The following is a 25,449-nucleotide window of genomic DNA, read 5'->3' as shown; positions in this document are numbered from 1 at the left end:
TATGGACATTAAGTCGGGGATTCCCCTGGTGCTGTTTGAGAGAAATAGGCTGCTTGTCGGTACAAGGATCACATCGCCCTTCTCTCGTCATCTTACAACACAAACGTGACCAGACACTATACACACATCCGTTAAAGTCATGTGCACTCAACAAATATAGTTTGGATAAAACTCCCTCACAGTGCGAAGGTGCCACTGCGAGCGGAAGAAGACAGTCATTTCTGATTTGGCGCCTCTTGGTCCCTTGGCCAACGCTTTCGTACGACTATTCCTCTTTCCATGTATAGTATAGCAAATAGCAGCAAAAGTATTTAGGGAATGAGGAAGATCGGAAAAGACGTTCCACCACACACACACACACACACACACACACACACACACACACACACACACACACACACACACACACACACACGTACTTCCACGAGTCAGCTCGCAGCTTATACTTTTGTACGGCACTGACTTATAAAGGAAAGTGAATTAAACTGAACAAGTGTTAGCTTTCTGCTTATAGCATCCAGCGCTCCAGTGACGACGTTTCCTCGATTTTGTAACAGTTCTCTGAAAACATGAACAATCTTTAAGCCATTTGATTCAAAAAGTAATTCGTGCATGTCATTTTCACGTAGCACAAAAATAATGTACGCGAAATCTAATCATGCGATATATAGCCAACAGCAGTCGCCGAAGCATTCCCGTTCACCTTCCTTGACTGGACCTGAAATCTGATAGCATGCAAGGAAAAGGCGCTTGCTATCAACTTATGAGATCGGATTTCGGTAACTGATTTGTGGTACAATCTGAGTGGTTGTTAGAACAAGATAGCGCCCATGCAACGTGGCACGCTCCAGGGGCTTAATAAAAAGAATGATAAGGCATATTTTGCGATACGTAAGCAATTACATTGCAACTGAACACGAGGAAATTATTTTACAAACCCTCAGGGATACTTAAACCCACAAATACATAATTAGGATTCACGGCAAGCTCTAGAAACATCATATCTGATGTGTCTTGAATAAGTAAGAGGAGGATGAAAAAATCCCCTAAAAAGACTGCTTGCACTACCCTCGTCCGTCCTATGCTAGAGGTTGCTGTGCGGTATGTGATCCTTACCAGATGATACTGAAGGACTACATAGAAGAGGTTCAATGAAGGGCTGCTCCTTTTGCCCTAACGCGAAATGGGGGGCAGGGTGGTGGGTGGTGTACACTCATAAAAACAGACGCGTTCTTCGATACGGCGAATCTCCTCACGACATTTCAATCAACAGCCTTCTCCTTCTTGATGCCTAACTACATAGCGAGGAATGACCATCGCAACAAAATAAGAGAAATCAGAGCTCGCCCAGAAAGATATAAGTGTTCTATTTTCCCTCGCGCTGTTCGAGAGTGGAACGGTAGAGAATTACAGATGGTGCGGAAATTGATTCGATAAATGTGTGCCGGGTCAGAATGGCTGCGCTCACCTCCTTAATCCAAACCTGCGTCTTCTGTAGTACAGGACAAGATAAAGTTCTACCTGTCGGCCGCGGTGGTCTCGCGGTTCTAGGCGCGCAGTCCGGAACCGTGCGACTGCTACGGTCGCAGGTTCGAACCCTGCCTCGGGCATGGATGTGTGTGATGTCCTTAGGTTAGTTAGGTTTAAGTAGTTCTAAGTTCTAGGGGACTGATAACCACAGCAGTTGAGTCCCATAGTGCTCAGAGCCATTTGAACCATTTTGAGCCATCAAGTTCTACCAAAGCTGACGTCACACACACATACATTTAGCAGCATTGGCGTTAATACGACGACTGCCAGGTCCACATCCCACGTCCATGGCGGCAGTGCGCTATCAGTATCCAGGCCACAGTCGTAAACAGTGCAACGTGGCTCTGGGCGTAGCGTTCATGGTGGGCAAGCACCTGGCGCGGCTAATAGTGCTGGCGACGCAGTCGCACGTCACAGCCGAAGTGGCGTCAAATCGAAAGACTTACACCTGGCGAACGGTCTACCCTACGGGAGGCCCTAGTCACACGGCATTTACATTTATTTTGCCTAACGGCGGCCGAGTGATGTTGCTGTCCGATTGGGCGAGGACTGCGGCGAAGACGGTGTCATCGACGGAGCAAACACCATTTGCTGTTAGGTTCCTAGTACGATTCTCCGGTTGCTAAGTGCAGAACCGTATCGCAAGTCGTCCCTAGCGCTGATGACTGCACCAGCGGACGGTGATTGAGCGACTGTGCTTCTCGAGACCTCTAGGTGGTTGCCTGCTCAAGATCAGTCGCTGACTCGACGGCCTTTGCTGACTGAGCGGGCGCTATTTATACGCACTTGCAGCTGGCGTGTTGTTGTGTGGACGCTTCAGGCGTCACGTAGTCCCTCCGTCGAAACGCTAAAGTAGCGCCCTGGTTTTCGGTAACATAGCTGGTTGCTGAACAGAGGTCAAACATTTTGCACCATTAACCATTAGTTGCTACTAACAAGTGAACTGCAACTGTCCATTGCACTAAGGGAATATTCTCTCTCTCTCTCTTTTTCTTTCTCTTTCTCCCTAACTCCATCCGTACAGGCCTCGAAGGCCCAGTGGTACCGACTCATCGCCTTCTTATCCTCAGCCCACAGGCGTGAGTATATGGAAGCGCATATGGTCAGCACACCTCTCTCCCGGCCGATGTCAGTTCTCGTGACCGGAGACGCTACTTCTCAGTTCAGTCAACTAGCTCCCCAGGTTTCCTCACAAGGGCTGAGTGCACCCCGCTTGCCAGCAGTGCTCCGCTGACCAGATGGTCACCTATCCAAGTGCTAACCCAGCCCGACAGCGCTTAACTTCAGTGATCTGACTGGAACCGGTGTTACGACTGCAGCAAGGTCATTGGCGGCACCAAGGGAGGTGGCCTCATATTTACCGCCATCTCATGACACATAAGATTCGAATTATGCTACACTACTTGTGAATGAGTTACAAGCTCAGTTCGTTTACACCCCTGATCAGGGAAGTACGCAGGAAGTTGCGTTGCGACATATTAGTGATTTTCCTTGTTAGGGCGTGATTTCGTACTGCACTTAGAAAGACGCTATATGCGGAAGGATGTGAATACATTTTACAGCATTGAGTACAGCGTACAGTCTAGTAACAGTGCGGAAGCTGTCACTGTCTCACCAAGACACTGCAATCTTCATAAAGCAGCTTCTGTAAAATTGGTTTGTGAATAATAACATTCTTGAAATGAAACTCTAGAAACAAGATACGGTATAAAGAACGCAACTGCCTCGCCACGCTGAACGTTAACTCCTCGCTCGAGATGGGCAGGTTGAAGCATCTGACAGACACTCTGACACAACACAAGATTCTTATCACAGCGGTACAAGAGACCAGGTATACAGATGAACATGCCTTGGAATCTCAGGGTTATCGAATCTTCGAGGGCAAAGTGGGACGTAGAAAGATGAAGAACCTCCCTCACCTGGAAACTGGTTTCATTGTCAGTAACAAAATACTTGATTCAGTTATCGACTTCCATTCAGCTAATAGTCGAATGTCTCTATTAACATTTCAATGCTACAATAAGGTCTACACCATTGTGAATGTACACGCACCTATTAACGAGGAACTGGAGGACACTATCGGCAACGTCCCAGAGCGGAACATAGTCATATTATTGGATGATTTTTAACGCTCAGTTAGGGAAAGAGCGGAAGTATAAATATATAGTGGGGGAATACCCAGCTCACATGCGCACTAGCAGAAATGGAGAACGACTTGTGGGACTCTGTAAAGCATTTAACTTAGTAATGAAATCAACGGCCTTTAAGCGTCTACTAAGAAAACAGAAGACACAGACTTCACTCAGTAAACTCCAAGAAGAGTTTCAAATAGATCATGTAGCCATTTCAAGAAAGTCCTCTAGAGAAGTCCAGAATGTGAGTGTGTTAAGAGGGGCGAACTTGGACTCAGACCACCATCTCTCAAAAATAAAGTTCCGATTTCTACTTAGGAATACAAGAAAGTCTCAGACTCCCAAACTTACCAAGTTTAACTTGGAAAAATTGAAAACCTGCAATATGCTTACAGAGAGAATGCAAACACAAGATCACGAATGCAACAACTGAGACCAAATAAGGGACAAATTAGTAAAAGCCGCAACAGAAGTCGCCCCACTAAAGAAACAGAAAAAAACATGAGTGGTGGTCAAGTACCTGCGACCAAACGATCGCAAAGAGATAAGCAGCTTGGCTAAGATTGAGCTCGCAGAGGTCCGAAACAAATAAGGAGAAGTTCATAAAACTGCCAAAACCACCAGGCAGGTTAAACGTCAGTACACTCAATTAGATGAAGACTTGAAGAAGAATAACACTAGAAACTTTTACCAAACTTTCAAACGAAACCTTAGAAGCTATGCCCCACCCAACTTACAAAAAAAATGGTTCAAATGGCTCTGAGCACTATGGGACTTCTGAGATCATCAGTCCCCTAGAACTTAGAACTAATTAAACCTAACTAACCTAAGGACATCACACACATCCATGACCGAAGCAGGATTCGAATCTGCGACCGTAGCGGTCGTGCGGTTCCAGACTGAAGCGCCTAGAACAGCTTGGCCACTCCGGCCGGTCCCAGCTTACACTTCAAAAGACCAGATGGAAACATAGCCTATAATGACAGAGACAACTGCCGCATATTGGCCAAATATTTTGAGAATCTCCTCAACTGTGAGTCCCCTAAAACCTCACTTATCTATCAAGACACTCCCAGTCAACCAAACTCCCACTCCCCAACAGAAGAAGAAGTGAAAAACATCATTCAGTGCCTGAAGAATAACAAAGCACCAGGAGAAGACGCTGTAGTTGCAAAGCTGTGGAAGCAGGCTGGAGACAAAGCAATCAGGAAGTTCACCGAGATACTACGAAACATTTGGGATACTGAGAAGTTACCAGATGATTGGACATGTGCTCTGATCAACCTCTTACACAAGAAGGGTGATTTAACTGACATCAACAATTATAGAGGGATCTCATTGATACCAGACACCTATAAGATATTATCTAAGGCGTTATTGAACAGAGCCGAATCTCAACTGGACCCAAAATTGATTATCAGCGAGGTTTTAGAAAAGACGTTCTTGTGCTGAACAGATCCTTAACTTGAAGTCAGCAAGCCAAATTAAACTAGCGAGTAAACAGTATGTAATTACTTCCGTTGACTTCAAGAAAGCATACGATTCAATCTACAGACATACTCTAATGAGAATTTTGCAAGAAATGGGCCTGGACCAGAAAACTCACAGCCTTATCCAAAAGACGCTGAGTAACACTAGATCACGAATAAAGTTCGGGGGAACACTTTCAGAAAGCTTTGAGATAAAGACAGGAGTTAGACAGGGAGATGGACTTTCACCTCTTCTCTTCAACTGTGCACTGGACAAGGTGATCACAGAGTTGCGAAAAGAAATGTAAGTACAAAATGTACCGAGTGGTATTTACCTTGGACACAAACGGAAGGGAGTAGTAGTAGACTGTTTAGCTTTCGCTGATGATCTAGCACTTATAGAAAGCTCAGTGGAAGTAGCAGTAAAGCAGCCCAATATGCTCAAACTCCAGGCTGTCAAGGTAGGACTTCAATTGTGACTAGAAAAGACAAAATACCTCACCAACATCAGTGATACTCCCAGTGAGCTATAGCTGGAACAAGGTCAGATTGAGAAATTTAACAGATTCGTGTATCTTGGAGAATGGTTGGAACCTAATGTATCAGAAGTAACAGCACTAACAACTCGGATTAGTAAGTTACAACTAGCATATCGCTTAACCAAGAACGTCTATAATAAGGAATGCATATCTCGCAATTACAAACCAAAACACTACCAAACAGTTATCCGCCCTGAAGCCCTATATGCCTCAGAATGCTTGAATCTGAACAGGAAAAGCTTTACAGATAAACTAGAGATTCAGGAGAGGAAGATCCTGAGAAAAATTCTGGGACCGATCAAAAGACATCGTGAGTACGGAAGACAGTCAAACCAGGAGCTATAAAATCATACTGAGAAAATCACAGATGTAGCCAGGAAGAGACGTCTCGCTTTCTACGGACATATCACAAGGATGGACCAAACAAGACTGACAGACTGACTTCATAACTACTAGAAGAGCAGGAAGACCGTGACACCATGGCTGACAGAAGTCAAGAAATACATCCAGGAACTGAACATAACTGAAAGTGGCATTAGAAACCGAGCAGGTTTCAGGACAGACCACCCCGTTAAAAAACTGGCGCCCTTTGGACAAAGGAGAGAAAGGAGAAACATAACCAGAGAATGCGGGATTACTGGGTAAACATGAAGTCTCTCTCCTGGCTGAAAAGTTGAATATCGTGGTCCTTAGCTGACCCATCCGAAAGAAGAAGAAGAACAAGAAATGAAACTGTATGGTTCCAGATATCTTCAAGTCCCCAAGGCGGGGACCCAAACCCGGTCTCCTGTATATTAGGCAAGTGCGCTAACCACTACACCTCCCTAGCACAGTGGCTTTGCACAACTGCACGGACTAACCTAGCGCGCCTGCCTCCTGAATGCTAATTCACATTCACGCCTCAACCCACTCGGCGTTCCCCCTAAACTCTTACGGCATTGCAAAGGCTCTCAACTATCTTGGAATAACATCTCAACGTCGAACTAAACGGGGAATCCTGCCTGAAACCCAGGCAAAGGTGCTATAATCAAATAAAACTAATGGTTCTCGAGATCTTCTGCCGTCAACAAATATCTGTGATGTATATACACTGAAGCGCCAAAGATTATATTACACGCATGCGTATTCAAATTCATAGATATGTAAACAGACAGAATACAGCGCTGCGGTCGGCGACGCCTATATAAGACAACAAACGTCTGGTTGTTAGACCAGTTACTGCTGCTACAATTGCAGATTATCAAGATGTGAGTGAGTTTCAGTGTGGTGCAATAGTCGGCTCACGAGCGGTGGGACACAGCATTTCCGAGGTAGCGATGGAGTGGGGTTTTCCTGTACAATTATTTCACGAGTGTAACGCGAATATCAGGAAACCGGTAAAACATCAAGTGTGCGACATAGCTGAGTCCGGAAAAAGATCCTTCACGGACGGGGCCAACGACGACTGAAGAGAATTGGTGACAGAAGTGCAACCCTTCCGCAGATTGCCGCAGATTTCAATGCTGGATCATCAACAAGTGTCAGCGTGCGAACCATTCAACGAAACATCATCGATATAAACTTTCCGAATAGAAGACCCGCTCTTGTACCCTTGATGACTTCACGACACAAAGCTTTACGCCATAGTTGGGCTCATAGACACCGACATTGGGCTGTTGATGACTGGAAACATATTGCCTAGTCGGACGATTCTCGTTTCAAATTGTATCGAGCGAATAGACGTATACGGGTATGGAAACAGCCTCATGAATCCATGGGCCATGCGTGACAGCAGAGGACTCTCCAAGCTGGCGTAGGCTCTGTAATGGTGAGGGGCGTGTGCAGTTGGAGTGATATGGGACCCCTGATACGTTTAGGTACGACTCTGACAGGTGACACGTTCGTAAGCATTCTGTCTGATTACCTGCGTGCATTCATGTCCATTGTGCATTCCGATGGACTTGGGCAATTCCTGCAATACAGTGCGACACCCCACTCGTCCAGAATGCTACAGAGTGGCTCCATGAACAGTCTTCTGAGTTTAAACACTTCCTATGGCCACCAAACTCCCCAGACATGAACATTATTGTACTGCATCATTCAAAAGGGCTCTCCACCACCTCGTACTTTTAAGGATTTATAGACAGCCCTCCAGGATTCGTGGTATCAGTTCCCTCCAGCATTACTTCAGACATTAGTCGAGTCCATGCCACCTGGTGTTGCGTCACTTATGCGTGCTCGCGACGGCCCTACACGATATTAGATAGGTGTACCAGTTTCCTTGGCTCTTCAGTGTGTATGTAGACTGGAGCGACAAATGAATATTTGAACCAAGGCGAGGACTCGAACCCAGGTCTCCTGCTTCATCTGTTGCTTTTGACTACATATATGTAGACTTGCAAGGTCTCTGGAACCTTGTAGTTTCATTTTATTAAAGCACCTATACTGCGTTTCAGGCACGAATCCCCATTTCGTTAGATGCTGAGGTGGTATTTCAGTAAAGCTGGAGAACCTCTGCAACAGAGTTTAGGGGGAACACCAGGTGGTCGTAGGCGTAAATAGGAATTTGTGTCGAGGGAGAGGCGTGCTAGGACAGTCCATGCAGGCTGAGCAAATCCAATGTGTCAGCGTAGATTAGTAGGTAGCGCATCTACCTAGTGAACAGAACAGAAGACGCAGCTTCGAATGCCGACCTTGGTACAGATTTCCTTTTGTCGCTTCAGTCTTCACGTATACATTGCTAAAATGGATTTGCCTGCTCGGAGTCTCTACCTGAACTCAATGGAACATATTGGTTAAATTGTCGTTTTCGCCGCAGACCCTAGCGTGCAACATCACTACCATTTCTGGTTTCGGGTCTTGGGGATGAATGGGTTACCGTTCATGCACAGACATTCATAGACGTCACTGGAAGTGCCCGCAGCAGATTTCAAATCGTCACAAAGGCGAGTGATGAACACACCCCATGTTAATGTCCACCAATACGTGTCCGTATACTTCTGATTGTATAGCGCATACTCTGAGATACCAGCTTTGCTCCGACTGAGTGAGGCTTGTCAGGTGGCCGTCTACTGCGACTGTCGTCAGCCAGAGGTGGTTCAGAAGCAGCTGTAGCCGCCCTCAGTGCGTGACCCGTCAGGGCTGGGCGCGCTGTCGTTCCCGTGACGGTCGCACGAGGCACGCAGCAGGTAGCGAGCACCGCTCCGCTCCGACACGCGCTGTCGCCGAGCCAAGGGGAGCGCGGAAAGCCGGCCAGCCCTGCTGCTGACGTCACGAGGCGAGATGCGTCCATCCAGGCCCCAGCGTCTACCTACTCTGCAGCCGATTCGCCTCGGTACGCAGTAGACATGCCTGGTAGGAAACAGTTCAGAGTTGTATTTGCCGAAATTCTATTGGTATACTTAGTTACTTTTTTCTTTCTTTAATTAATATTGTCTATGGTTGTTGAACTACGTAAACTTGTGTGTATGTAAGTTTATTATTACGTGGCTGCTACGCCTAGAGAGGTTAGTATTTGTGTAAAATCAGAGAAAAGGATAGCTTTAGAAGGTGGAAGGGAAGGTAGGGTTCAAATGGCTCTTAGCACTATGGGACTTAACTTCTGAGGTCATCAGTCCCCTAGAACTTAGTACTACTTAAACCTAACTAACCTAAGGACATCACACAGACCCATTCCCGAGGCAGGATTCGAACCTGCGACCGTAGCGGTCGCGCGGTTCCAGACTGTAGCGCCTAGAACCACTCGGCCACCCCGGCCGACGGAAGGTAGGGGGAAACGGTTGGTGTATTATTTCCTGAAAATCGAGTGCATCAAAATGAAGATGTGGGATTGGAGGACTAATACTTAGTGAAAGATACGTATGAAGGTGGAGTAAAGTACTTGTGTGTCAAGTCATTTAAGATGTTGAGATTCCCCGAGCTATTTCTGAGTATAGAGGAGCTGATGTATAGGCAGTAAATGATGAAAAAAGTGGATTTTTTATGAAGTACGCTGAGGCATGATTGATTACTAAATAATACTTTTGTAATGGCTTAGCGCATCCAGTTGTTTTATTTGTCTTTGCTGTTCGATAAAGAATGACACCTCTACAACTATATATCGGCCGTTACGATGGATATTCCTTCAGATACTGCTTCGAATTTATTTGTACTATTCAGAAAGGCTCTTGGATTCAAGCGAATTTGTCGACCAAGAGTTTCAATAAGAATTGAGGCATTGAGAAGCGTGTGTGTGTGTGTGTGTGTGTGTGTGTGTGTGTGTGTGTGTGTGTGTGTGGTCTTCAGTCCAGAGACTGGTTTGATGCAGCTCTCCATGCTACTCTATTCTGTCCAAGCTTCTTCATCTCCCAATACCTACTGCAACCTATATCCTTCTGAATCTGCTTAGTGCATTCATCTCTTGGTCTCCCTCTACGATTTTTACCCTCCACGCTGCCCTCCAATACTAAATTGGTGATCCATTGATGCCTCAGAATATGCCCTAACAACTGATCCCTTCTTCTAGTCAAGTTGTGCCACAAATTTCTCTTCTCTCCAATAATAAGACTCCAAAATAAAATGTTTTGAGAGAAATAGATGTTTATCAAAATCAGATCCGTAGATAAGCCACTAGTCTCACAGGTCTGAATTCCTTCTAACCGAGTCATAACAGCCTATACTTCCTATGAACAAATGCAGTTTGTTTTATGAAATATTAATTAATATCTACGATTATATTTATTATTAATGTTAATTCACATCATTTCCATGTTTGGGCTACTGACGGTAATGTGTTTTGACAGCTGTAAGGCTTGTAAGTAATCAGAAACTAGAATTGGAACATAGTTATGGCCTATTCCAACACTTCATGGTGCTCGTTGTCATCATTTCATTAAACTCATTCTGTAGCTTGAGGTTCAGACAAAACTGCCGATATACTTATGATTATGAAATACTGCTACTGTGTATATAATGAACATACTAAATTATGCTGGCAAGCCTAGATAACAATTCAGCAGCAAAGAGCAACAGAACTATGCTTTGAGCTTTGGGACCATATGGACATGAATATCCGGGAAATCGGTGAATTACCTTTTCCTGAATGTTACTATAAACAATGTGTGCCTACAGATACAGATAAAATTAGTTCATCACGAGGACAACGTATGTCAGGAGCGAGCATGCGTGCCACAATATCACAGTCGGTCACATCGTGCTTTAGGCTCTTATGGTTCTCAGCGCCTCAACTATTTAAGTGTATATTCCTATAATATCAAGAAAGGGGGCACCATAATTTAAGAAAATAAGATTACAGCGTCGCTCACCATCTCCACATGTCACGAGGTGGGAGAGAGTTCTTTGACACCGAGCGAGGTGGCGCAATGGTTAGCACACTGGACTCGCATTCGGGAGGACGACGATTGAAGCCCGCGTCCGGCCATCCTGATTTAGGTTTTCCGTGATTTCCCTAACTCGCTTCAGGCAAAGAACAAACGGCATCAACGCGAGCTGGCCACAGCTCAACATACACAGTAGGGTAAGAAATCAAACAAAATGCCATTACAGAACTGTGTAACGTTCCACTGGAGACCACGAATCCGTTGTAACACATCTCTCACAGCAGCATAACAAAATTTACCGTACCTACTAAGAAACAGAGGGATTGATGAAAAGCACTGGAGAGATAGAATGATGTGATGAACGAAACGATTCTTGGTGCATTTGTAAGTAGCCTGTTTGTACGATGGCAGCGGTATAGACTGTGTTAATATCGCTGACAGCAAGAGATTCTGTGGTTGGACGGACTAGCAGTTGTCAAGTGGATAGAGAAGTGTATGGACATGTTTTTCTTAGTGGAGACTCTGTGTTGGTAGGACACACAATGTAAAGTGAGATGAAATTTCTTATAAGAAAATATGCAAGGGAAGGTATGATAATGGATGTATGGTTGATAATGTTTGTATAGTGGAATTACTGACAGCTAGATAATTTTTGGAACTGAATGTCAAATGAATAAGGTAAAATTTTCTAAATACATTGTTTGCTCTTCAACAAAATCTTTCTTTTGCTAACCGTATGCCTCCTAGTAGTTAGAGTCTACAGTAGTTAGAATCCTTTTATTTAGCTGGCTCTTACTTGCTGTAATTGCTGTAGTTCGTGTTATTAAGATTTTCTGTGAAGTTGAAACGTCCCTTTTGAAAAATTATGAATGACCGTGCTGGAAAAACTCTTACCTTATTTGATACAGAAACAGCTGAGTAAATCTCAAGGTACTCAGACAGTTTTCTCGTTACTTATTCTTATCATTTATTCTTATCATCACTAAACTGACACACACTATTTTTAACGCAACGCAATCTGACTTTCAAGAATCCCTACAAAAGAATGTCACTGACTAAAAATAACCTATACTTCTCATGAATCACTTACCTCACAAAAATCTTCGTTACTCGAACTACTGCAATACAGCGAGCGCTATTATTGCCAACTAAATGAAAGATTCTAACTACTGAAGGCACTAACTACTGATAGGCATAGTTAGCAAATGAAAGATTTTGATAGAGAACAAAGAATGTATTTACCTTAATAGTGTTCAAAAGTCATCATATACGAGGCCTGTTCAGAAAGTAAGCTCCGATTGATTGCCAAATTGAAACCACAGTGAACATCAGAAATGTTTTACTTGTAACAATTAGCTACACCTTTCAGCTACTTCTCTACGTAGTCGCCGTTCTGACTTAGACTTTTGTCATAGCGTTGTACCAACTTTTCAATAGCCTCATCATAGAAGGCAGCCGCCAGTGCTTTCCGCCAATTCTCCACGCTGGCCTACACCTCGTTGTCTGTGTCAAAATGTTGTCTTCAAAGACAGCGGTTCATGTGACCAGAGATGAAACTCAGGGGGAGACAATTGCGGACTGTATTGTGGGTAATCTCACATTTCCATTTGAAAACGATGCAGGAGCATCTTCATTGCCCCTGCATAATGCGGCTGAGAATTGTCTTGAAGAAGAAACAGCACGACAGTTATGTAATGTTAGCTGCATAGCTTCAGGCGAAATTTCTCACCAGGCCCTCATACTTGGCGGCAGAAACTATTTTCTAGACATCTTTACGCACTCACTGTGAGCTCAGAAATGAGAAGAGCGACATGATGCTAACTGGGGTTATACTAGAGACACTACCCAACACATCTGTGCAAAGCTTTATCGGATTTTCATAGTCGTTTCCATTTCGCGACCGATCGGAGCTTACTTTCTGAACGCCCCTCGTATATACATCTATCAATTCATGACATCAATCTTTACAAATTTCCTTTTTCTGGCGGACACACGTCCAGATTGTCTGCTCAAAACTCTGCCATCTCTCTCCCCACATCCACCACTGCTCGCAGCTCACCTCCAACTGCCCAACGCTACGCGCTGTTTACATCCAACAGCCCAACACTACACAAGCGAATGAGTCCAACCAGCCACAGACTGCACACAGAGCTGTCAGCGATTTTCATACAGAGTACTACGTGGCATTACCAACATAAAAAACTAAACAGTCTACTTACAAAGTAAGTGACTTACGAAAAAGAATGGGGTTTCCACCATGGGGATTCGTGATTGAAATGAGTTTAGGCAATTAACAGAGTTGGACGTAGTTTCACATTTCTTTAATTTCAAATTTTTTCGATTTGTATTATTGTTAGGATTTCTTGTAATTCAGGGCTGTTCTTTTGTGTTAATTATTGGAAGTCATGTTGTCAATGTATAGCAGTCAGATTGCGTTGGACTTGTATATTGTGGGTAATAAATGAATAGGTTAAGCTTGAGTTGTCTTTGTCAGGGAACATTCTGTTGGTCAGTGCTTAATAAAAAGAAATTAATTTAAAAGTTAGTTTCACATTACGTATTTCCACGTTTGCCCACAGAGGATACGTCAAGCATTGTCGAACATGATGGCTGTGGTGGTCCAGGTTTTATTATGATGAGAAGATTATTGCTGGGCTAGCACTTGGATGGGTGACCATCCGGTCTGCCGAGCGCTGTTGGCAAGTGGGGTGCACTCAGCTCTTGTGAGGTAAACTGAGGAGCTGCTTGATTGAGAAGTAGCGGCTCCGGTCTCGGAAACTAACATACGATCGGGAGAGCGGTGTGCTGACCTCATACCCCTCCATATCCGCATCCAGTGACGCCTATGAGCTGAGAATCAGACCGAGGCCGGCCAGTACAGTTGGGCCGTCATGGCCTGTTCCGGAGGAGTTTAGTTTAGTTTTAGAGAAGATTATTACTCTCAACGCCTCTCTTGCATGTAACTTTGGCTCCTAGTGAATCAACTTTGCAATTTATATAGTGCATGAGCAATAAATAATAATAATAATGTAATAATAATAATAATAATAATAATAATGTAATAATAATAATACATCAATGAACATATGGAATTAAGGCATACCAGTCTTGTATGTTGTTAAGAAATTTTCTACTTCCTGCCGTACCTGCTGTGATGACACGCAACAGAGGCAGGTGTCAGCAGCACAAAAGAGATCAGTGTTCACAAGTTAACTGCTTAGAGAAAGAGCGAGAAATAATGCGCTAAGATTGGCAGATGAGATTGAAGGAAGATGACAGGAACAGAAAGAGAAAAGTACAGGCAGCTTACAATGTGGCAGTTCCGTGTTAGACAGAAAGCAAACAGCTAGGATATGCCGAGAGGAAAGTTACGCCGGTGAAAATAGATAAAACTTTAATCTCGTCTTAAATGCAAAGTGGTTTCGCCTAAGACGCAGGTTACTGGCTGCTTTGTTCCACAGTCGTATGGCTGGGATGGAGAAAGATCTATTGTTTCGCAAAGATTCAGCCAAGTTGCTGGACGTATACTATCTGATATTGCAGTTACGGAACATTTACGAGGTGCATTCAAGTTCTAAGGCCGCCGTTTTTTTTTTTTTTTTCTGATTAACTATTCACCCGAAATCGATGAAACTGGCGTTACTTCTCGACGTAATTGCCCTGCAGACGTACATATTTTTCACAACGCCGACGCCATGATTCCATGGCAGCGGCGAAGGCTTCTTTAGGAGTCTCTTTTGACCACTGGAAAATCGCTGAGGCAATAGCAGCACGGCTGGTGAATGTGCGGCCACGGAGAGTGTCTTTCATTGTTGGAAAAAGCCAAAAGTCACTAGGAGCCAGATCAGGTGAGTAGGGAGCATGAGGAATCACTTCAAATTTGTTATCACGAAGAAACTGTTGCGTAACGTTAGCTCGATGTGCGGGTGCGTTGTCTTGGTGAAACAGCACACGCGCAGCCTTCCCGGACGTTTTTGTTGCAGTGCAGGAAGGAATTTGTTCTTCAAAACATTTTCGTAGGATGCACCTGTTACCGTAGTGCCCTTTGGAACGCAATGGGTAAGGATTACGCCCTCGCTGTCACAGAACATGGACAACATCATTTTTTCAGCACTGGCGGTTACCCGAAATTTTTTTGGTGGCGGTGAATCTGTGTGCTTCCATTGAGCTGACTGGCGCTTTGTTTCTGGATTGAAAAATGGCATCCACGTCTCATCCATTGTCACAACCGACGAAAAGAAAGTCCCAGTCATGCTGTCGTTGCGCGTCAACATTGCTTGGCAACATGCCACACGGGCAGCCATGTGGTCGTCCGTCAGCATTCATGGCACCCACCTGGATGACACTTTTCGCATTTTCAGGTCGTCATGCAGGATTGTGTGCACAGAACCCAACTCTGGAGGCGATCTGTTCAACAGTCATTCGGCGATCCCCCAAAACAATTCTCTCCACTTTCTCGATCATGTCGTCAGACCGGCTTGTGCGAGCCCGAGGTTGTTTCGGTTTGTTGTCACACGATGTTCTGCCTTCATTAAACTGTCGCACCCACGAACGCACTTTCGACACATCCATAACTCCATCACCACATGTCTCCTTCAACTGTCGATGAATTTCAATTGGTTTCACACCACGCAAATTCAGAAAACGAATGATTGCACGCTGTTCAAGTAAGGAAAACGTCGCCATTTTAAGTATTTAAAACAGTTCTCATTCTCGCCGCTGGCGGTAAAATTCCATCTACCGTACGGTGCTGCCATCTCTGGGACGTATTGACAATGAACGCGGCCTCATTTTAAAACAATGCGCATGTTTCTATCTCTTTCCAGTCCGGAGAAAAAAAATCGGAAGCCTTAGCACCTCGTACAGGTACCTGTTACGTGAAGAAATGTGTTGAGGACAACAGTGACCAAGAAACCGATTAAGCAAAGAGAGCACCTGAAACACGCTCCTTCTATCCGACCGCATCCAACCTGAGTATGTGTATGACCAAACAACCGAATCAACCGTATCTTCCACATGCGTTGCCAGCAAGCTCAGTTCGTCCGGAGCTGCACATTGCGCATCATGAAAAAACATTGTTTTAATTCGTAGAGAGTGTATTCCAAGACGAATCAAGAAATATCTGCAAACATAGATCTTGCGAGACTCACCTCACTCTGTTTCTCTGTGCTGTACACAACTGCGTGCAGGTTGACGCCGTGTTCCTATACTTCACAACGTCCACACTGCAGTTTAATGCAATAAATAGAAGCTAAGCGAATATCGGACCAGATTTGTCACTAAGTTCAAGACTACCTCATAGCGATAACTGAAAACCTGGCTCTTAGAGGAACAAGATCGACAGATGTAAAGATAATTCTAGGATTAACCCAGTAAAGGGTGCTAGGATCGTTACTATTTACAGTATATATAAATGACCCAGTAGAATATGTCTGAAGCTCCGTAAGGCTTTTCGCAGACAATGCGGTTGTCTACATAAAGGCATCAACGCCAGAAGACTTGCAAAAGTACCAGCAAAGAACTGATGAATGGTGGGTCTCTCGCAATTCATCCTGAACGTAAATAAATACAACATATTCCGTATACGTAGGACAAGAAATCCACCACCGTACAACTGCGCCATTGCTGGAAACAATATACATCGTAAAATACTTACTAGTAGCGGAATGACCACATGAAACAGGAAGTAGGAAAAGCAGACGCCAGACAGAGATTCATAGAGAGAATATTAAGGAAATATAATTCGTCCACTAAAGAAGTGGCTTGCAAAGTACTTGTTCGACCGATTCTTGAGTGTTGCTCATCACCCTGGAACCCTTATCAGGTAGGACTAATAGAAGAGATAGAAAAGATCCAACGGAGAAAGGCGCGTTTTATCGCGGGATCATTTAGTCGGCATCAGAAAGTAACAGAGATTCTGAACCAACTCCACTGGCAGACGCTGCGAGAGAGGCGTTGTGCATTACGGAGTTATTTGCTATTGAAATTCCGAGAGAGTACGTTCCGGGAAGAGTCGGTCAACACATTACTTCCTCTCACATACGCCCCGCGAAATGAACACAACGACAAAATTCGTGTAACAAGAGCTAACATAGTGATTTACTGACGATCATTTCTTCCCACGCGCCTTTCACGAATGGAACGGTGGAACGTCATCGTCAGGTGGCTTGCGAAATATTGATGTAGATGTGTTTCTGTCTGTCGCACACACCTTGCGTAATGATTATGTTCGACAAATATGGGCTATTTGGAGCCGTGACGGTAGCTCTTTTCGTCTGCTGAACACCCACAAACAATGGAGTAATGGAGTAGTAGGGAGGGAACTTGATAATACCACACACTGAACCCTCCACCACATGCCGTCTGCTTGCAGAGTAAAGTTGTAGGTGCAGTAATCAGAATGAGATTTTCACTCTGCAGCGGAGTGTGTGGAGATAAGAAACTTCCTGGCAGATTAAAACTGTGTGCCGGACCGACACTCGAACTCGGGACTGTTGCCTTTCGCGGGCAAGTGCTCTACCAGAAGTTTGGAAGGTACGAGACGAGGTACTGGCAGAATTGAAGCTGTGAGGACGGGTCGTGAGTCGTGATTGGGTAGCTCAGATGGTAGTACACTTGCCCGCGAAAGGCAAAGGTCCCGAGTTCGAGTCGCGGTCCGGCACATAGTTTTAATCTGCCAGGAAGTTTACGTCAGCGCACACTACACTGCAGAGTGAAAATCTCATTCTGAAAACATCCCCGAGGCTGTGGCTAAGCCATGTCTCCGCAACATCCTTTCTTCCGGGAGTGCTAGTTCTGCAAGGTTCGCAGAAGAGCTTCTGTGAAGTTTGGAAGGTAAGAGACGAGGTACTGGCAGAATTTAAGCTGTTTTAGGGGCAGTAATGTTTGTCGCTGACTTAGTACCATATTCCTTTATTCTGTCTTTAATTGCGACAGCCGGCCGCGGTGGTCTAGCGGTTCTAGGCGCTCAGTCAGGAACCGCGCGACTGCTACGGTCGCAGGTTCGAATCCTGCCTCGGGCATGGATGTGTGTGCTGTCCTTAGGTTAGTTAGGTTTAAGTAGTTCTAAGTTCTAGGGGACTTATGACCACAGATGTTGAGTCCCATAGTGCTCAGTGCCATTTGAACCATTTAATTGCGACAGTGTATACAGATCTTCCATTTGTTGTAAACTGAGTGGGATTCCCAACATATTCGTTAATGACATGTATGAGGAAAAGAATATATTGGCCCATTACAGTGTTTCAATGGACTGGGCACTGTTCAACGGCGACAAACGTCCAAGGCGACGGAATGATCTCCGTCGACGCGGCGCCAGCGAGGCGACGTCTTATCTGGGAGCAGCGGCAGCGGCAGGTAATGGAGCCAGATTCCTGCTATCGCGGGATGGGCACGCTTTCTCCGGCATTACTTATTCAAGGCGGCTCGGCGGGCCTCGGCGCCCCCTGGCCACTTCCTGTTCCCGCTTGTTTTTCTCTTAACAGCAGCTCGTAACGGCGCCAGGGCAGGGCCCTGGTCGGGCAACAACTAAAAAGAGTTAGCACGCTAGACAGTGCAAAAGGCTCAAATGATGCACGCAGGCTTGTACATGCAGGGCCAGTCCAGAACGCGAGGTTAAGGTGTCACAAACTGCATTAGACAAGCACTCGCAAGTACAGTCATCAAGTGACGAAAATGGAAAGTTCAAAATGGTTCAAATGGCTCTGAGCACTATAGGACTTAACTTCTGAGGCCATCAGTCCCCTAGGACTTAGAACGACTTAAACCTAACTAAACTAAGGACATTACACACATCCATGCCCGAGGCAGGATTCGAACCTGCGATCGTAAAATGGAAAGTGTTACACCAGAAGCACCAAATGGTTCAAATGGTTCAAATGGCTCTGAGCACTATGGGACTCAACTGCTGTGGTCATAAGTCCCCTAGAACTTAGAACTACTTAAACCTAACTAACCTAAGGACAGCACACAACACCCAGCCATCACGAGGCAGAGAAAATCCCTGACCCCGCCGGGAATCGAACCCGGGAACCCGGGCGTGGGAAGCGAGAACGCTACCGCACGACCACGAGATGCGGGCCAATCTGGTACTATGCTAAGATGTAAATCAAACTATGTGGAGACGTTTATCACATAAGACTATGTGACAAGAAAGAAAATAGCCATGTAGTGTTTTTTGAAGACTTTTTGCCATGCCTGAAACATAGGCTGTGCCTGTTTATAGATACATATACTGGCTTTCGGGACGTGGCCATTCAGCCAGCTCAAAAGTAGAAAGACGATACAACAAAAGATTCAGTAGGGTCAAGCCGTACCCTAGGCTCAGACTTATCATGTGACTTTCAGGCGATTTTCGTGTCACTTAAGAGCTTACGAAGAAAAGGACAACACCACACCCAGTCCCCGAGCGGAGAAAGTCTCCCACCCGACCGGGAATTGAACCCGGGTCCGTTGCGGTGTCTACTCATGAAAACTACTGGCTCGAGCCTGGTATGAAGGTATATGGTTTCATTACGCATCTCAGACATCCTTTATAGTTGGCAAATGAGGAAACCTATCAGTAAGTTCCTCAAGGCGTCTGTGGTGTGAAGTGCGGCGATGGTCTTGTTTTATCATGCTGGAAAATGCCATTTTGTATACTCGCCATGAAGGGTATGACAACAGCGTCTGTCGGCCGGAGTGGCCGAGCGCTTCTAGGCGCTACAGTCAGGAACCGCGCGACCGCAATGGTCGCAGGTTCGAATCTTGCCTCGGGCATGGATGTGTGTGATGTCCTTAGGTTAGTTAGGTTTAAGTAGTTCTAAGTTCTAGGGCACTGATTACCTCAGATGGTAAGTCCCATAGTGCTCAGAGCGATTTGAATCATTTGAACAACAGGGCCTACCACTCTTGCACATAGTGGCTAGCAAAAAAAAATGGTTCAAATGGCTCTGAGCACTATGGGACTCAACTGCTGAGGTCATAAGTCCCCTAGAACTTAGAACTACTTAAACCTAACTAACCTAAGGACAACACGCACATCCATGACCGAGGCAGGATTCGAACCTGCGACCGTAGCGGTTGCGCGGTTCCAGACTGTAGCGCCAGAACCGCTCGACCACCAGCGGCCGGCTAGTGGCTAGCACTCAGCCTACCGTCAAAGTTATAAATCACTTCTGTTGTCATAACCAAAAGCTCTATACTCAACGATTATAGACGTTGGAAAGATACGGTTTTCAAGAATCGGTGCTTCCTGTCATCTCACCGTGTTTTCTGTGGACAACATAGCGTTGATCGGAACGCCACAAACGGAATCGACACTCATCGCTGATCATCGTAGAACGTCACTCATTGTCCCAGTTCACTCTGGCTCTGCACCACGCGACTCCGTGTTCTCTGGGTATGGTGTAAAAATGACGTAAAGCAGCTAGAGATCTTAATCTAGCTTCCATTAATTGCTTCCCGAAAGCTCGTGGTGATACTGTGCCTGCTACATCTGCTCGGATTTCAGCTGTTATCACAAGTCTGTTCGTCAGAGACATTTCAAAAAATCTTTGAACTTTTCGTGTTATACTCCATTTGGAATGATCTGAAACTATTCTTGTTGACTGTTACCGTGACTCCAACTCGGCGCTACTCTTCTACAGTCATTACATTAGAGCCAGTTGTCGGTGTGCTGCTCCCATATCACACATCCTCATGATTCAACCAGTCGCAAAGTCAAAAACATGAGGATTAGCTGCACGTGCACGTCCTTGGGCATGCATTGTTGTGACCTCCAACTGAAAAGTTTCACTAATGTTAGACACAAGCAATGTTCTTATTATTTCCTTGAAATCCTAGCCATCTCTGTTAATATTGAAACTTTTTCCGTTTCAGATTTTGTTTGCTTTTGTTTTTTTTCGTACTTGCGACACGTTTTCATGTTTCTGTGAATGCTTTTAGTAAATAACCATCCGTTTTGTTTTTTATCATTTATCGTTTCCAAGATGCTGAACTTAATTCAACTTCATGGCCCAGCTAGTAAATAAATTCTAATTACTCCATGTTTCTGATTTTCTACTTGGTGAGTTTGCTTCTTTCTAGCTGAGGATCTATTATTACACTATCTATTATATCATTACCACCTGCAATTACTGCTCTATGTTCTGAATCAAAAAATCAAGAATATTAACTTTTACAAGAAATTATTTATTGGACCACTGTTCTTGTGGTAGTTATAGGAGAACTGGAGTCTGATAATCTTTGGTTCAAATGGCTCTGAGCACTACGGGACTTAACATCTGAGGTCATCAGTCCCCTAGAATTTAGAACTACTTAAACCTAACTAACCTCGGGACATCACACACATCCATGCCCTAGGCAGGATTCGAACCTTCGACCATAGCAGTTGCGCGGTTCCGGACTGAAGCGCCTAGAACCGCTCGGATACCGCGGCCGGCTGATAATATTTGGTTTAATCTTTTCGCAAGAATCAAGAATGATAATAATAATTTTAACTTTCATTTACTTTAAAACTGCAAAAAGAGCTACCGTCCACAGTTTGCTTGGAAACAGTTCGGTGGATATTCGACTGACCGTGAAAAGAAATGAACCTTAGTTTCGTAATAATCGCGCTCAGAAAAATACTCAGGCTTCGAGAAAAGTAAATGACTGCAGGTTTCAAAGAATGTAGTATTTTAATTGTAATTAGACACACAATGGCCTTTGAAACAATGCTGAACCAAATGAGAATCAACCGTATTTAATTTACTCATTTTTTTGTGAATGTCATCTATTTTTTTTTCTTTTCTCCAGAATGAAATAGGATCTTCAAATAATTTAGTCGTAATACGCAGTTTACTTTGTATGCTCTACCGAATAATCAGGCTCCACACGTTAATAAAATTTATCATTAAAGCTCAGCAACAAAGACCTAATTCCATCGACGACCTGATAACAAGAGATCAAAACAAAGCTAAAGGATAAGATCTACATCTATATGATTACTCTGCAATTCACATTTAAGTACTTGGCAGAGGGTTCATCGAACCACAATCATACTATCTCTCTACCATTCCACTTCCGAACAGCGCGCGGGAAAAACGAACACCTAAACCCTTCTGTTCGAGCTCTTATTTATCTTATTTTATTTTGATGATCATTCCTTCCTACGTAGGTTGAGCTCAACAAAATATTTTCGCATTCGGAAGAGAAAGTTGGTGACTGAAATTTCGTAAATAGATCTCGCCGTGAGGAAAAACGTATTTGCTTTAATGACTTCCATCACAACTCGCGTATCATATCTGCCACCCTCTCTCCCCTATTACGTGATAATACAAAACGAGCTGCACTTTTTTGCACCCTTTCGATGTCCTCCGTCAATCCCACCTGGTAAGGATCCCACACCGCGCAGAAATATTCTAACAGAGGACGAACGAGAGTAGTGTAAGCTGTCTCTTTAGTGGACTTGTTGCATCTTCTAAGTGTCCTGCCAATGAAACGCAACCTTTGGCTCGCCTTCCCCACAATATTATCTATGTGGTCTTTCCAACTGAAGTTGTTCGTAATTTTAACACCCAGGTACTTTGTTGAATTGACAGCCTTGAGAATTCTACTATTTATCGATTAATCGAATTCCAACGGATTTCTTTTGGATGTAGATCACCTCACACTTTTCGTTATTTAGCGTCAACTGCCACCTGCCACACCATACAGCAATCTTTTCTAAATCTCTTTGCAACTGATACTGGTCTTCGGATGACCTTACTAGACGGTAAATTACAGCATCATCTGCGAACAACCTAAGACAACTGCTCAGATTGTCACCCAGGTCATTTATATAGATCAGGAACAGCAGAGGTCCCAGGACGCTTCCCTGGGGAACACTTGATATCACTTCTGTTTTACTTGATGATTTGCCGTCTATTACTACGAACTGCGACCTTCCTGACAGGAAATCACGAATCCGATACCCCATAGGCCGGCAGCTTGATTAGAAGTCGCTTGTGAGGAACGGTGTCAAAAGCTTTCCGGAAATCTAGAAATACGGAATCAACTTGAGATCCCCTGTCGATAGGGGCCATTACTTCGTGCGAATAAAGAGCTAGCTGCGTTGCACAAGAACGATGTTGTCTGAAACCATGCTGATTACGTATCAATAGATCGTTCCCTTCGAGGTGATTCATAATGTTTTAATACAATATATGCTCCAAAACCCTACTGCAAACCGACGTCAATGATATAGGTCTGTAGTTCGATGGATTACTCCTACCCCTACTACACTTCAAGCTAAAGAACATGAAGGAAGACAAGACCCAAGAGAGAATTTCACACTCATACATGTCCTTTTATTATATTCTAACAGTGTTACTTTTGCGTAGTTTTTATCTCAGTACTAGTTACTAAGTTCATGCATCGCTGCATTTCATAGATACTTTTAAAGAAATTAAATATTGTTTCACATAAGCGTCCTAGACGCTGTCGTTAGGTAACTATTTCCTTTGATACGGGGGGAAATTCGTTAAGTCTGGCTGTGGGGCCATGATGTTACAGTTGTACGATCATTATGAAATTTGAAAATATTTCAAGACTCTCACACCCCGTACAAGTTCTTTATTATTTGATAAACTATATTCTATCTCATTTGTAGTTTCGTTTGGTTTTTGCCAAGTCTGTTGCCTTAAGTAAGATTATGACAATTCTTCTGCCCTGTGTTATTTTGGCGACATACGCGAAGTGTACGGATGTGGAGACAACCTCATGAATCCATGAACCCTGCATGTAAGCAGGGTGCTGTTCAAACCGGTGAAGGCTCTGTAATGATGTGGAAAATGTGCAGTTGGATTGATATGGGCCCCTGATACGTCTCGATACGACTCTGACACGTATGTAATCATCCTGTCTGTTCAGCTGCATCCATTCACGTTCAGTGTGCATTCCGACGGACTTCGGCAATACCAGCAGGACAATGCGACACACCACACGTCCGGAATTGCTACAGAGTGAAATTAGAATTATATATTAATACCTTCAGCTGCTGACGGGCGTTGATGCATATGAACGGGGACAGGTGAAAATGTGTGCCCCGACTGGGACTCGAACCTGGGATCTTCTGCTTACATGGCAGACGCTCTATCCATCTGAGCCACCGAGGGCACAGAGGATAGGGCAACTATAGTGGCTAACTCCCGCACGCCTCCCGCGAGACCCACATTCTCACCTTATATGCCGACACACTACATTACTCGTGGAAGACATTCTTACCAAGTCCCGTAAGAGTTCGGGTAATACGTGTGCATCCGCACAGAAGGAGAAGGTCATGGCAAGTATTGCCAGAACTGTATACTTATATGGATATGGTGTCTGTTCATTCGGACACGTCCGAGCAGTCGCACTATCCTCTGTGCCCTCGGTGGCTCAGATGGATAGAGCGTCTGCCATGTAAACAGGAGATTCCGGGTTCGAGTCCCAGTCGGGGCACACATTTTCACCTGTCCCCGTTGATGTGTATCGACACCCGTCAGCAGATGAAAGTATTAATATATAATTCTAATTTCGTTCTAGACGGCTGCAAGTCATCAATGGTGTCTGTTACAAACATAATATCCATATAAGTATATTGCTACAGACTGGCTCCAGGAACACTCTTCTGAGTTTAAACACTTCCGCTGGCCACCATACTCCCCAGACACGACCATTATTGAGCGCATCTGGGATGCCTTGCAACGTGCTGTTCAGAAGAGATTTCCAGCCCCTCGTACTCTGACGGATTTATGGACAGCCCTGCAGGATTCATGGTGTCAGTTCCCTCCAGCACTACTTTAGACATCAGTCGAGTCCAAGCCACGTCGTGTTGCAGCACTTCTGCGTGTTCGTGGGGGCCCTACACGATAGTTGTGCCAGTTTCTTTGCCTCTTTAGTGTAAAATGCATAAAGTACATTATATAATTCAGTTTGTATTTTTATCACCGTTTGCTTCTGATACAAGTAAGTGAACAAATAAATACTATTAAATCCATTACCGGCGATAAATTTTTCCAGAAACAATTAACGTCAGATATCTTCTGCGTAATGTTGACTGGAATACTCTCTTTCAAATTCTAAAGGTGGCAGGGGTAAAATACAGGGAGCCAAAGGCTATTTACAATTTGTACTGAAACCAGATGGCAGTTATAAGAGTCGAGGGGTATGAAAGGGAAGCCGTGGATGGGAAGGGAGTGAGACAGGGTTGTAGCCTCTCCCCGATGTTATTGAATCTGTATATTGAGCAAGCAGTAAAAGAAACAAAAGAAAATTCGGAGTAGGTATTAAAATCCATGGAGAAGAAATAAAAACTTTGAGGTTCGCCGATGACATTGTTATTCTGTCAGAGATAGCGAAAGACCTGGAAGAGCAGCTGAACGGAATGGACAGTGTCTTTAAAGGAGGGTATAAGATGAACATCAACAAAAGCAAAACGAGGATAATGGAATGTAGTCGAATTAAATCGGGTGATGCTGCGGGAATTAGATTAGGAAATGAG

The sequence above is a fragment of the Schistocerca nitens genome, chromosome 1, assembly GCF_023898315.1.
Source record: "Schistocerca nitens isolate TAMUIC-IGC-003100 chromosome 1, iqSchNite1.1, whole genome shotgun sequence".
Lineage (NCBI taxonomy): Eukaryota > Metazoa > Arthropoda > Insecta > Orthoptera > Acrididae > Schistocerca > Schistocerca nitens.
This window is presented reverse-complemented; position numbering follows the sequence as displayed.